The 11548-nt window shown below is 39.4% G+C and overlaps 1 pseudogene; it reads left to right on the top strand.

Moving 5' to 3' along the window:
• Positions 1 to 3: 3 nt before the first annotated feature.
• LOC127410483 (maternal DNA replication licensing factor mcm3-like) lies at positions 4 to 7071 on the top strand (annotated as a pseudogene).
• The last annotated feature ends 4477 nt before the right edge of the window (positions 7072 to 11548 follow it).

Consider the following 11548-nt stretch of genomic DNA (forward strand, 5'->3'; position numbering starts at 1 on the left):
AGAATGGGTGGGGCACAGGCTGAGTCAGGTAAGGAGCACGTGACAGACGCGCAGCCGTAAAAACAGAGTGTCAAGCCTGGTTTATTCACTGTCCCGATGAGGGACTCAACAGAAGTGCTTATGTCTTGAATCAGACAAAGTGCATGAATCCATTGTAACGTGAGAAGAAAAAGAGTAGCGGGTCGTTGCGGTTGCCCGACCGGAGGCTCCTGGAATGTCGCAGTAAAAGAAAATTAGATCATTTATATGCTGGTTATGCAGCTCTTTGTCAGAGTGTCAACCGTAAAGATCGCACAGCAAGAAACACAAACCCCTACTTAGATCATAAAATAGGTCTTTGTCAAAGTAAGACACTGTGATGTCTTTATGTATGGGTTTCTAGTATGATATCAAGTAAATCTCTCTAAAATATTGGCTTTGTCAAATATAAAGAATAATTTAATACTTTGTGGGTTGCATGAAAAAAGACACTGCAAGGCACTTGGCATTTCACAAGGGCCACACAGTCAGGTGAAAATCTTGATTACTTTTGTCTTTTTAGTGTTCAAGCAAAGCTGTTCACAAAAGTGAAAAAAGCTTTACTTGTAATTCTCAGGATCCAATGACTTCAGTGTGCCAATTCTTTACAATTTTCTTAAAATGATCATCAAATTCATTTTTCTGCTTTGAGCTAATCAAATGCTCCGAAAAGGTTAATGAGCCTAATTAACATAAGTGATTTACCTCACCTGTCGTCTGAGACAGACATCTGATTGCATTTCCTCCTGTTTCTCTCCCTAATTTACTGAAAAATATAATCAGATAGAGTTCCTGATGTCGTAGAAACAGCACATTGGCCAGAAGTAAGTTATCTTTCTAATTATCAAGCTTTTTCTACTCTTGTATTTATAATGTTGGTCACAAAGAAGTTGAACAAACCTTGCAATGTCAGTTGTTTGATGGATATGTAGTAAAAGACAATGTGAAAAGATTGTATCCTTTGTGTCTTTGATTTTTTTTCATGTTGAACCTCATATAATTTGATCTTTTTAATACACAGGTGTAGTGAAAATGGAAACTGGGCTTGAGGACCTTGAGCTGAGAGAGTCCCAGAGAGAGTACCTGGACTTTTTAGATGATGATGTGAATTCTGATTTTATTCTCTATCCTTCTGTCTTTGAGCTATGGAGGGTCTCTTGGTTTGATTACATTTAAAGGAATAGTCCACCCAAAAATGAAATGTCTCATTTACTCACCCTTATGCCATCCCAGATGTGTTTGATTTTTTTTTTTCTTCTGCTGAACCCAAAGATTTTTAGAAGAATATTTCAGCTCTGTAGGTCTATACAATTCAAGTGACTGATGGACAGAACTTTGAAGCTCCAAAAAGCACATTAAGGCAGCATTAAAGTAATCCATAAGACTTCAGTGGTTTAATCTACATCTTCAGGAGCGATATGATAGGTGAGTGTGAGAAACATCAATATTTAAGTCAATTTTAATTATAAATTATCTTCCCTGCCCAGTAGGTGGCGATATGCACATAGAATGCTAATAGCCAAAAACAAAAGAAGAATGTGGAAGTGCAAGTGTAGATGTATAGTTTAAAAAGAAGGACTTGAAGGAATAGTTCACCCAAAAATGAAAATTTGCTGATAATTTACTCACCCTCAGGCCATCCAAGATGTATCTTAGTTTCTTCATCAAAACAGAATTTAAGACTTTTAGGATTTCATTTCTGGCCTCCTCCTCTAAACAATGCAAGTGGATGTCCTCCATTTTTTGATGGTCCAAAATGCATATTTAGGGTGCATCAAATTAAACCACATGACTCCAGTCGACAAATAAAGGTCTTCTGAACCCAAACGGTTGATTTATTTTTAGAAACAAAACAATACTTTTTAACTACAAATGTTCGCTTCCGTACATCTCTGTGACCTGCGCTCATGAGAGGGATGACGTAAGCTCGTTGGTCCACGTTGACCGATTTACAAACTACATCTGTCAGTTTGTCCCTATTACTTGACACTGCTCTGATTAATGCTCTGTTCATGGACTGTCTTCTCAGTAGACTGCTATAGAATGCTTTTGTTGAGCTTGTGGCTTTCCAGAGAGCCCTGAAGGACCTTGTGGCTTCAATAGATGCCACTTATGATAAGCAGTTTGAAAATGTTTGTTTTGAGGGCAGCTTTGGGAGCAAACATGTATCTCCATGTACTTTTAAGTGCATGTTTTCTGGGAAACCTTGTGTGTGTGTGTGGAAGGCATTGTGACCAAATGTTAAGATATTGCAACTTCATTTTTACACTAAGTACTTTTGATAAAAGCATGATATTTCACATAGACACCATTGGAGTTTCTATACAATGTGACTTGCTATAGACCATATGCCTAGTAGTCCTCTGACTAACTTGGGGTTAATTATGTAACTCAAGGATGTATTCACTATGAAATCAGAGTGTGATGTTATTTTGCAATTGTTTCGCCAACACTTCACAACAACTTTGAGACTGGTTCTACAACTGTTCAAAATCTGAATCACGCTATGATTAGGTCAGAGTTATGGATATATACAGTCTTAGCTTACACCTGAAATATACATATTCCACTTTCATCATCGTTGTATGCATAAAATGCTTGGGGGGGGAAAAAATTTTATATTGAGGCCTCAAGTCCAAGAACCAATTTGATGTGACTGCAGGTTCCTTGATCAGACTTAAGATTATGTGTAGTGTCCACTATTGTCCAGCTACCAAGAAAATCCTGGAGTGAAAATACACTGATCTTACCTCTTTGGATGCTTTTCCTTCCAGTGCCATCTACCCAAACAAGGTGAGTTCTGTTTGTTTGTTGGAGAACCACCAGATGGTGGTTCTATCAAGACTTAACAAGGTTACCATGATTTTACCAAGGAAGACAACAATATTTGTTGGAACAACATTCCTATCAAAGTGACAGTCCAAAAGCTAACAATGAACTACCCCTAAAAGTTGATTAGATGATAATGTTGTTCATGCCCCTAACCCTATCATTCACCCTATCCCTAAATTATTCCAGAACCAACAAATATGTTGATCCAGGAGCATGTCCTACTTTGTTGAATCAAGGCTCCCCAACCATACAATGTTGATTACAGATTCCTTTGTTTTAGGTACATAATTGTACCCTAAGGACCTACTGTATTTTGTTCTTCCGAGAACAATGTACCATTTGTTTTAAGTATAATTATGTACCCAAAACGAGTTGTTAACTCTAACTAGAGGTACAACAAATGTCTCCTTGAGGGATACCATCCCAGTGATGGCCCTTAGTACCTAAAGTGCTAAATGGTACCTTTTTTATTTTGTGATCTATGAAAAACATGATGTTTCTGTGCTTGTCTCGGATGAGGAAAAGAATCCTCTAGAGACTGAGTTTGGGTTGTGCTGCTATAAGGATTACCAAACATTGACCATTCAGGAGATGCCAGAGAAAGCCCCTGCTGGACAACTGCCACACTCTTTTGACATCATCGTAAATGATGACCAAGTTGACAAGGTGAAGCCAGGTGACCGTGTGCAGATTGTAGGAGTCTACCGATGCTTACCTGCTAATCAGGGTGGATTCATTTCGGGGACCCTCAGGTGTGCTTATTTTTACACTTTCATGTAATCTGTATTGGAAATTTATGTCCTCAGGCAAACTTATGATTCTCTACAGAACAATTCTGTTGGCCAACAATGTGAACCTTATGAGTTAGGAGATCGTGCCTGCCAACATTCTCTGCAGATGATGTTGCCAAGATCAAGAAGTTCCACAAAACTCATTCCAAAGTTAGGAGGAGATAGACAAATTTGTCACGGAATTGTTTTATTTATGGCAGTTGAGTTTAGACTTGAAAGAAATTTATACTAAGCTGATAAATTTTGTTTGTGCTATGCAAGTGAAGAATGTTTGTATGTTTCAGGATGTCTTTGAGCAACTCCATCATTCCTTGGCTTCCAGAATCCATGGCCATGAATACATAAGAAGGCCATTCTGTGTCTGCTGTTGGGGGGCAATGAGACCAATCTGAAAATGGGACATGCATCAGAGGAGACACTAATATTCTGCCCATAGGTTTGTAATGCATGAATACCTGATTTAGCTCCAAGTCTACTTAAACTGACCAGAAGGGACATATTTAAGGGCTCATCCCTTTTTATTAAATAGCCAATAGCCTTTATTTTGTCACAGCCATGTACAAGATGCTACTTGTTATTGCTAGCTATAAGTAGGTGATATTAGAGGTAGGGACATTCTCATTTTAGAAAGCATTTTATAGGATGTAATAAAGTGAGTGCAGTGTAAGTCGTCATTTTTTGGACTGTATTTCTGTAAGACCGACTATAGCAGTTCTACACACTTAAAATTACACTAGCATATACAGTCAAAAGTGGTGCCATTACAGTTTTCTTTTATTTTTTTGGTGCCATTTTCAGGCGACGCTTCTGTTGCAAAATCTCAGTTGTTGTGATGCGTATTGTTCACGGCACCAAGGGTGATTCCCACCACCGGAAGAGGCTCATCTGGGGTGGGTCTGACAGCTGCTGTCACCACTGGTCAGGAGACAGGTAAAACTTTTTTCATTCTAAAGGAATAGTTCACCTGAAAATTACTATTGTCATTAGCTCACCCCCATGTCATTCCAAACCTGTGTGACTATCTTCCATGTAACACAAAGATATGTTGGGCAGAATGTTGGCTTTCACTTTCATGAGATCTCTTTTCCATACAATGAAAGTGAATGGTGTCTGAGGCTGTCATTCTGCCTAACAGGTGTGTCAGTCAGACAGATGTGAAACTACATGAGGGTGAGTAAATTATGACAATTTTCATTTTCGGGTGAAACCTAAGGCATATCAGTTTACTTGGTGGCCATCTTGGCAATGTCCCTGGGCAGCTATGTTAATGCATTTAAGCACAGCACCTATTTACTTGAATGGGAAAGACCAAAATCTCAACCTTCTCAAGATTCCTTTCCATAACATGTTAAATCCGTTATAAAATCTTACAATAATTGTATCTGAAATGTTGCTGCTTTAGCTCAAATCACACTAAAGCTTTCAGGCTAGTCCAGCTAATGTCCAAGTGTGTTCTATAGTTAATAAAGTGCCTGATAGTCAGTGTTCAAACATTATGCTAGTTAGAAAATGTTATAATCTAATTTGTTTAACTTTGTTTCATCATGATTAGGGTTGCCACCTGTCCCGTAAAATACGGGATCATCCTGTATTTTTTAAGATTAAATAATGCATCCAGTATTGAATCAATACAGGATGAGATTTGTCCCGTTTTTAAGGTGGTCTTATGGAGTCATGGTGAAATTGTTCAAGATCATTCATTTTAACATTGATATTAGTTGAAATTTTGACCTACCTTCGATAATGGACCATCTGAAAAGTCCACACATTGTGCTAAAACTGTGGAAGGTGTGGACCAGTATAAGACCCCGTTTAAAACATTGGGCTCCAGAATTCTCTCCTGTCCCTATTTGATCTGCTTTTTATTGTTATGGATCAGATGGATCCAGATCGTGATTGGGAGATCTCTGAGCATGTTCTGTTTATGCACTGCTACGGAGTACCAGGGGAGTCAGAGGGAACGGGTGAGACTGCCATCTGGTGGTCATCAGCAAAAAGGGCACACTGGAGATGCATGGAGATCAGTGGTTCTCAACACTTTTTCTGGTGGCAGACCATTTCAGAAGTAAAACTGTGGACCCCAATATCTGGGAGAAACCACCAACTACCTCATAAAACCATTACCAACTAAACAACCACCCCAGTTACCCACAGCTAAGTAGTGTACTAAAATTCCTTATACCCGATAGCTTTAAATAGCTTTGCAAGTGACAACTTTTAGCTAATTATCAGAAATGAGTCAACTGTTCACTAGCTAAGTAGTTGAGACCCCGAACTGTTACGTACAATGACATACAGTATAACTGTCAATTACACTCTTGAAATGAGACTAACATTATCACAAATTAATGTTAAAACAAGCCGTTAATTGTTTATTAGTTGATTTAAAGGTGCACTCCATTTTTTCCTAAAAGTTTTACTCCCAAATAAATCTTTAGTAATTTTGAAATGTATGTACAGTTGTGCTCAAAAGTTTGCATACCCTGGCAGAAATTGTGAAATTTTGGCATTTGATTTTGAAAATGACTGATCATGCAAAAAAAAAATAAATAAATAAATAAAATGTCTTAGGATAGTGTCAAAGGATAGTGATCATATGAAGCCATTTATCACAGTTGTTTGGCTCCTTTTAAAATCATAATGATAACAGAAATCACCCAAATGGCCCTGATCAAAAGTTTACATACCCTTGAATGTTTGGCCTTGTTACAGACACTCAAGGTGACACAGGTTTAAATGGCAATTAAAGGTTAATTTCCCACACCTGTGGCTTTTTAAATTGCAATTAGTGCCTGTGTATAAACAGTCAATGAGTTTGTTAGCTCTCACGTGGATGCACTGAGCAGGCTAGATACTGAGCCATGGGGAGCAGAAAAGAACTGTCAAAAGATCTGTGTAACAAGGTAATGGAACTTTATAAAGATGGAAAAGGATATAAAAAGATATCCAAAGCCTTGAAAATGCCAGTCAGTACTGTTCTTAGTCACTTATTAAGAAGTGGAAAATTCGGGGATCTCTTGATACCGCCAAGGTCAGGTAGACCAAGGAAGATTTCAGCCACAACTGCCAGAGGAATTGTTTGGGATACAAAGAAAAACCCACAGGTAACCTCTGAAGTAAACGACCACTTTGACTTATCAAGTCTAATTGTGTGATCAGATGGCAAGTGGAGGAAAAGTCACCAAGTCTTGAATATTTTTTTTTTGGGAATAGTATAGGAAGTTTAACCAATGGAGTGAGTTTAAAGGGACCAATATGGATCCAAACATTAGAAATGTTTTTCTTTTTTTTTTTTTTTGACAGTTTTTGAAATGTCCTTTTTCACCTTTTTTGTGACCACTTTAAGTCTGCCCTACTGAAGGCCCTTAAGGTGACCAGATCTCAGTCTGTGGCAGTGTCAGAGCTTCTGACTCTCATTAATAAAGGCTAGGATGAGTTTGACCAGGATGAGGTTAACCACCTGCTGGAACACATGCAGAACGACAACCAGGTCATGGTATCGGCGAATGTGGTGTTTCTTATCTGAGGAAGCAGTGTCATGGTCAACAGTATCTTTTGCAAATTCAAGAATGTAGATACATTTATTCCAAATGTGCCACCACTTTGTTAAACACTAACAAATCGTCAGTAAACTGAGCATCTAATGTTTGAATGTTTTTATTTTTTGCATTACTCAGTTTTAGTTTCAAGTGTATAAATACAACAATTCAAGGAGATAATGTATCATGTTTTTGGACAATTTTCCATTGTGGTAAAGAGTTGGCATTAGAGCTATTTTTATGCCAATCAAATGGAAAAAATAAAATAAAATATTCATCATTAGAACCTATGTGCCATACATTGTTAAAGGTTAAAAATTCGTGGTAATTCAGTATGTCCAAGTCAATGTACAAAGTCTAGGTATCAGTGTAGGTTCTTATTGCATGGAGATATGTTATCATATTCTGCATTTGAGGTCTCAAGAGCTTGCTTTGTCATCCATTGTCCCTTTTTAAATTGATTTTTAGTGTTCTGCAAGAGTTTAATGGGGGTTTAAAAAGTTTTTTCATAGTGTTAGTTATTTTTGATGGGGGGGGGGGATTCAGATATACTGTATGGATACTCGCAACCATCTGTCCTTTCTGGTTCAATCTCTCCGTCTCTTTCCACCTGTCTTCTCCTTCGTAATCTTCGCACAAACTCAGCAAAATAAGAAACGTCCTTGTATTTTCAGCAACCTTAACGTGTAAATATTTGTATGAACATAATATATTCAACAACTAAGACATAAACTGAACAAGTTTAACAGACATGTGACTAACAGAAATTGAATAATTGTCCCTGAACAAAGGGGGGCTTAAAATCAAAAGTAACAGTCAGTATCTGGTGTGGCCACCAGCTGCATTAAGTACTGCAGTGCATCTCCTTCCCATGGACTGCACCAGATTTGCCAGTTCTTGCTGTGAGATGTTTCCCCACTCTTCCACCAAGGCACTTGCAAGTTCCCAGACATTTCTGGGGGGGAATGGCCCTAGTCCTCACCCTCTGATCAAGACGTGCTCAATGGGATTGAGATCCAGGCTCTTCGCTGGCCATGGCAGAACACTGACATTCCTGTCTTGCAGGAAATCATGCACAGAATGAGTAGTATGGCTGGTGGCATTGTCATGCTGGAGGGTCATGTCAGGATGAGCCTGCAGGAAGGGTACCACATGAGGGAGGAGGATGTCTTTCCTGTCACGCACAGCTTTGAGATTGCCTGCAATGACAATAAGCTCAGTCCGATGATGCTATGTTACACCGCCCCAGACCATGACGGACCCTCCACCTCCAAATCGATCCCGCTCCAGAGTACAGGCCTCAGTGTAATGCTCATTCCTTCGAAGATAAACGCGAGTCCAAACATCACCCCAGTGAGGCAAATCCGCGACTCGTCAGTGAAGAGCACTTTTCGCCAGTCCTGTCTGGTCCAGTGAAGGTGGGTTTGTGCCCATAGGTGACATTGTTGCTGGTGATGTCTGGTGAGGACCTGCCTTACAACAGGCCTACAGGGGGATCACCTGACGCCATGCAAGGAGCAGACATGTGAGGGACGAGCTCTGCACACTTTGCTGAATTTGATTTTCATGTTATAATCTGGTGAATTTTGAAATACCCAGTTACACATTTGTCCTTTGTTGCAAAACATGGCAAAGAAGTCAAAATCCTCGAGCTCGACAGGCCTACAGACCGAGGACTCTATTTGGATAGCGTGGCAGGAGAAGGAATCCAGCGTCAGTTGTCCAACATGTCGGTGATGTTGACGAAGATTCTTGCTGACTTTGAGGATCTCGCTGTAATACGTTGATCGATTATGGCGATGGAAATAAAATTCTCTGAGTTAGGTATAAGAGTGACTGTTGAAAAATGAATCGATTTTTCTGGTATCTTCGGAGAGGGAATTAACTGCTAATCCACCCGTGACCAAAGTTGATTTGGAACATCTCCTTGAAAAGCTTGAAGATCTTGAGAATAGAAGCCGCAGGAATAATGTTCGAATTGTTGGAATTCCTGAGCATGAGAAGGGCAGAGAGATGGTGAAATTCCTAGACAAGTTTTTCCCGAGTCTTGACATAACAGGCCACAAGCTGGAAATCGAGCAAGCTCACAGAGTGCCGGCTCAGAGATCTGCTGAGGGAGACAGGCCCAGATCGATTCTGGCCAGATTTCTGAGATCATCCAATAAAGATCTTGTTTTGCGCCAGGCGAGGAGCAAAGGGAAACTTTCTTGGAAGAACCATAATATTGTCTTGTTCCCGTACTTTGCGAGTTCGACGAGAGAAACGTGATCAGTTCAAGGAATGCAAGAAACTCTTACATCAGAAAAAGATCTCGTTTGCTCTGTTTCCTGCCAAACTGAGAATAGGAACGAAGGTCAGTCGCAAAATATTTACATGTCCAAAACAGGCAATATCTTTTATAGAATCAATGTTTGAGTAAACTATTGGATGTTTCTCATGTGAGTGGGCCTGACACGCTGTATTTACTCTTGAGGAAGCTGGGCGACATTTTGGGGTTTTTGCGTTGGCTCCGCCTAGCGGCTGGAGCTTGTTTTGTAATGAACACTTTTCCTTGAAACTTTTGCATTGAAGTTCCCGGACAGTTTGAGAGTGGACACTACGGATGACCGCAAAATATCTACATGCTCACACAAAGGATGTCTTTTATAAAGTTGATGGATTGTGTAAGTCATGGTATATACTTTTATGCAGCCTCTGAGTGAATTGACTTGATCATCCAGGGAACCGGGATGCCAGTTTTGTTTCTTTTTGTATTGGTTCCGCCTAGCGGCTGGAGTTTGTTCTATTGAATAACACTCCTTTGGAACAGCTGTGGATTAATCTGTTCGTTCTTCGTGCTTATTCCTCCTGCTGGCTGTAGTCTGAGTGTTTTTTTTTTTTTTGAGACATTGGAATGAATACATCATCCACTGAACTCATAACAGCCAGCACACTGAACATTTGTTTGTCTGTCCGAGGAATCTGAACTGTTTTATATCAGCTGGAATTTGTTTTGTGGATGATCACACCATTGAGACAGTACTGAGAACGAATCTACACATTCTTTGTGTCCATTCTTCCTATTTGCTGGGTTTATTTTAAAGTATTTTCTGTTATGTAATTTGTGAGGCAAAATTGAGCAATCCGATAGCAAAGTTGTCGTGGAGGCTCGTGGGCGTTCATGGACCTATTGAGTTTAAAGGGATTGTTGCCAGTTGGCGCTTTCGTGTGCGGGGTTAATGTGCACATTTTTCTTTTTTCTGTTTGTTTTGTTCGGGGGTGGATTGTTTCACTAATGGGGAATGTGGTCTGTGTAATCTTGTTTTTCACACAATTTATATTTTTTTATTATATCCTTGTCAAATATTAATATGAGTGTACTATCTCCACATAGAATGTAAATGGGTTGTGGCATCCCATAAAAAGAAGGAAGGTTAGTACTTTTCTTAAACGTAAGAAATATGATAGTGTTTCTTCAAGAAACACATCTCTCCCCGCAGGAAGCTGAAAAATTTGGGAAGATATGGGGTGGACATGTTTTTTGTGCTGGCTCAAGTAAGAGCAAGGGAGTCATTATATTGATTAATAAACATCTACAATTCAAATGTCTCAGACTAAAGATAAATTAGGAAGAGTCATTATTGTGTTAGTTGAAATTCAAGGGCAAAGGTTGATTTTTGGCTAATATTTACGCACCTAACGCTGATGATCAAGGCTTTTTTATAGATCTTGAAGGGATGCTGCAAACCGCTGGCACCCCTCATGATATCATATTGGGAGGAGACCTTCATCTTTTGATGGACTCAGTCCTTGATCATAGTGAAGCAAAAATGTGTAAACCCCCTAGAGCAACACTGACGCTTCACAGGATGTGTAAAAATCTTGGTCTTACGGATATTTGGAGACTTTTGAACCCATCTGGTAGGGACTTTTTTTTTTTTTTTTTGATATCCAAATCCGTCATTTCATTTGTTGTGGATGGCTCAATTGGAAACATTTTAGTCTCGGATCACGCCCTGGTGAATTTAGAGATGTTGCCACATATAGAGAAAAAGAAATCATATAGTTGGCGCTTTAATGTATCTCTTTTGCAACAAATGTTAAAGACTGAAATCTATGTTTATATGGAGACCAACTGGTCCTCGGTATCCTCTGTGGGCGTGGCTTGGGAGGCACTTAAGGCGGTTCTTAGGGGTCGTATCATACAGTATGCCTCATTCATCAAATCCAATGCACGAGAACTTGTGGAGTTGGAAGAGAATATAAAAAGTGCAGAGGCAGAGTTGAAGCGCCGTATGTCAGCTGATGGCCTCAGAGAATTGACCCAATTGAAATATAATACTATTTTGTCACGGAAAGTGGAGTTTTGGTTATTCAGGGCAAGACAGT

This window comes from Myxocyprinus asiaticus, chromosome 19 (assembly GCF_019703515.2).
Source record: "Myxocyprinus asiaticus isolate MX2 ecotype Aquarium Trade chromosome 19, UBuf_Myxa_2, whole genome shotgun sequence".
Lineage (NCBI taxonomy): Eukaryota > Metazoa > Chordata > Actinopteri > Cypriniformes > Catostomidae > Myxocyprinus > Myxocyprinus asiaticus.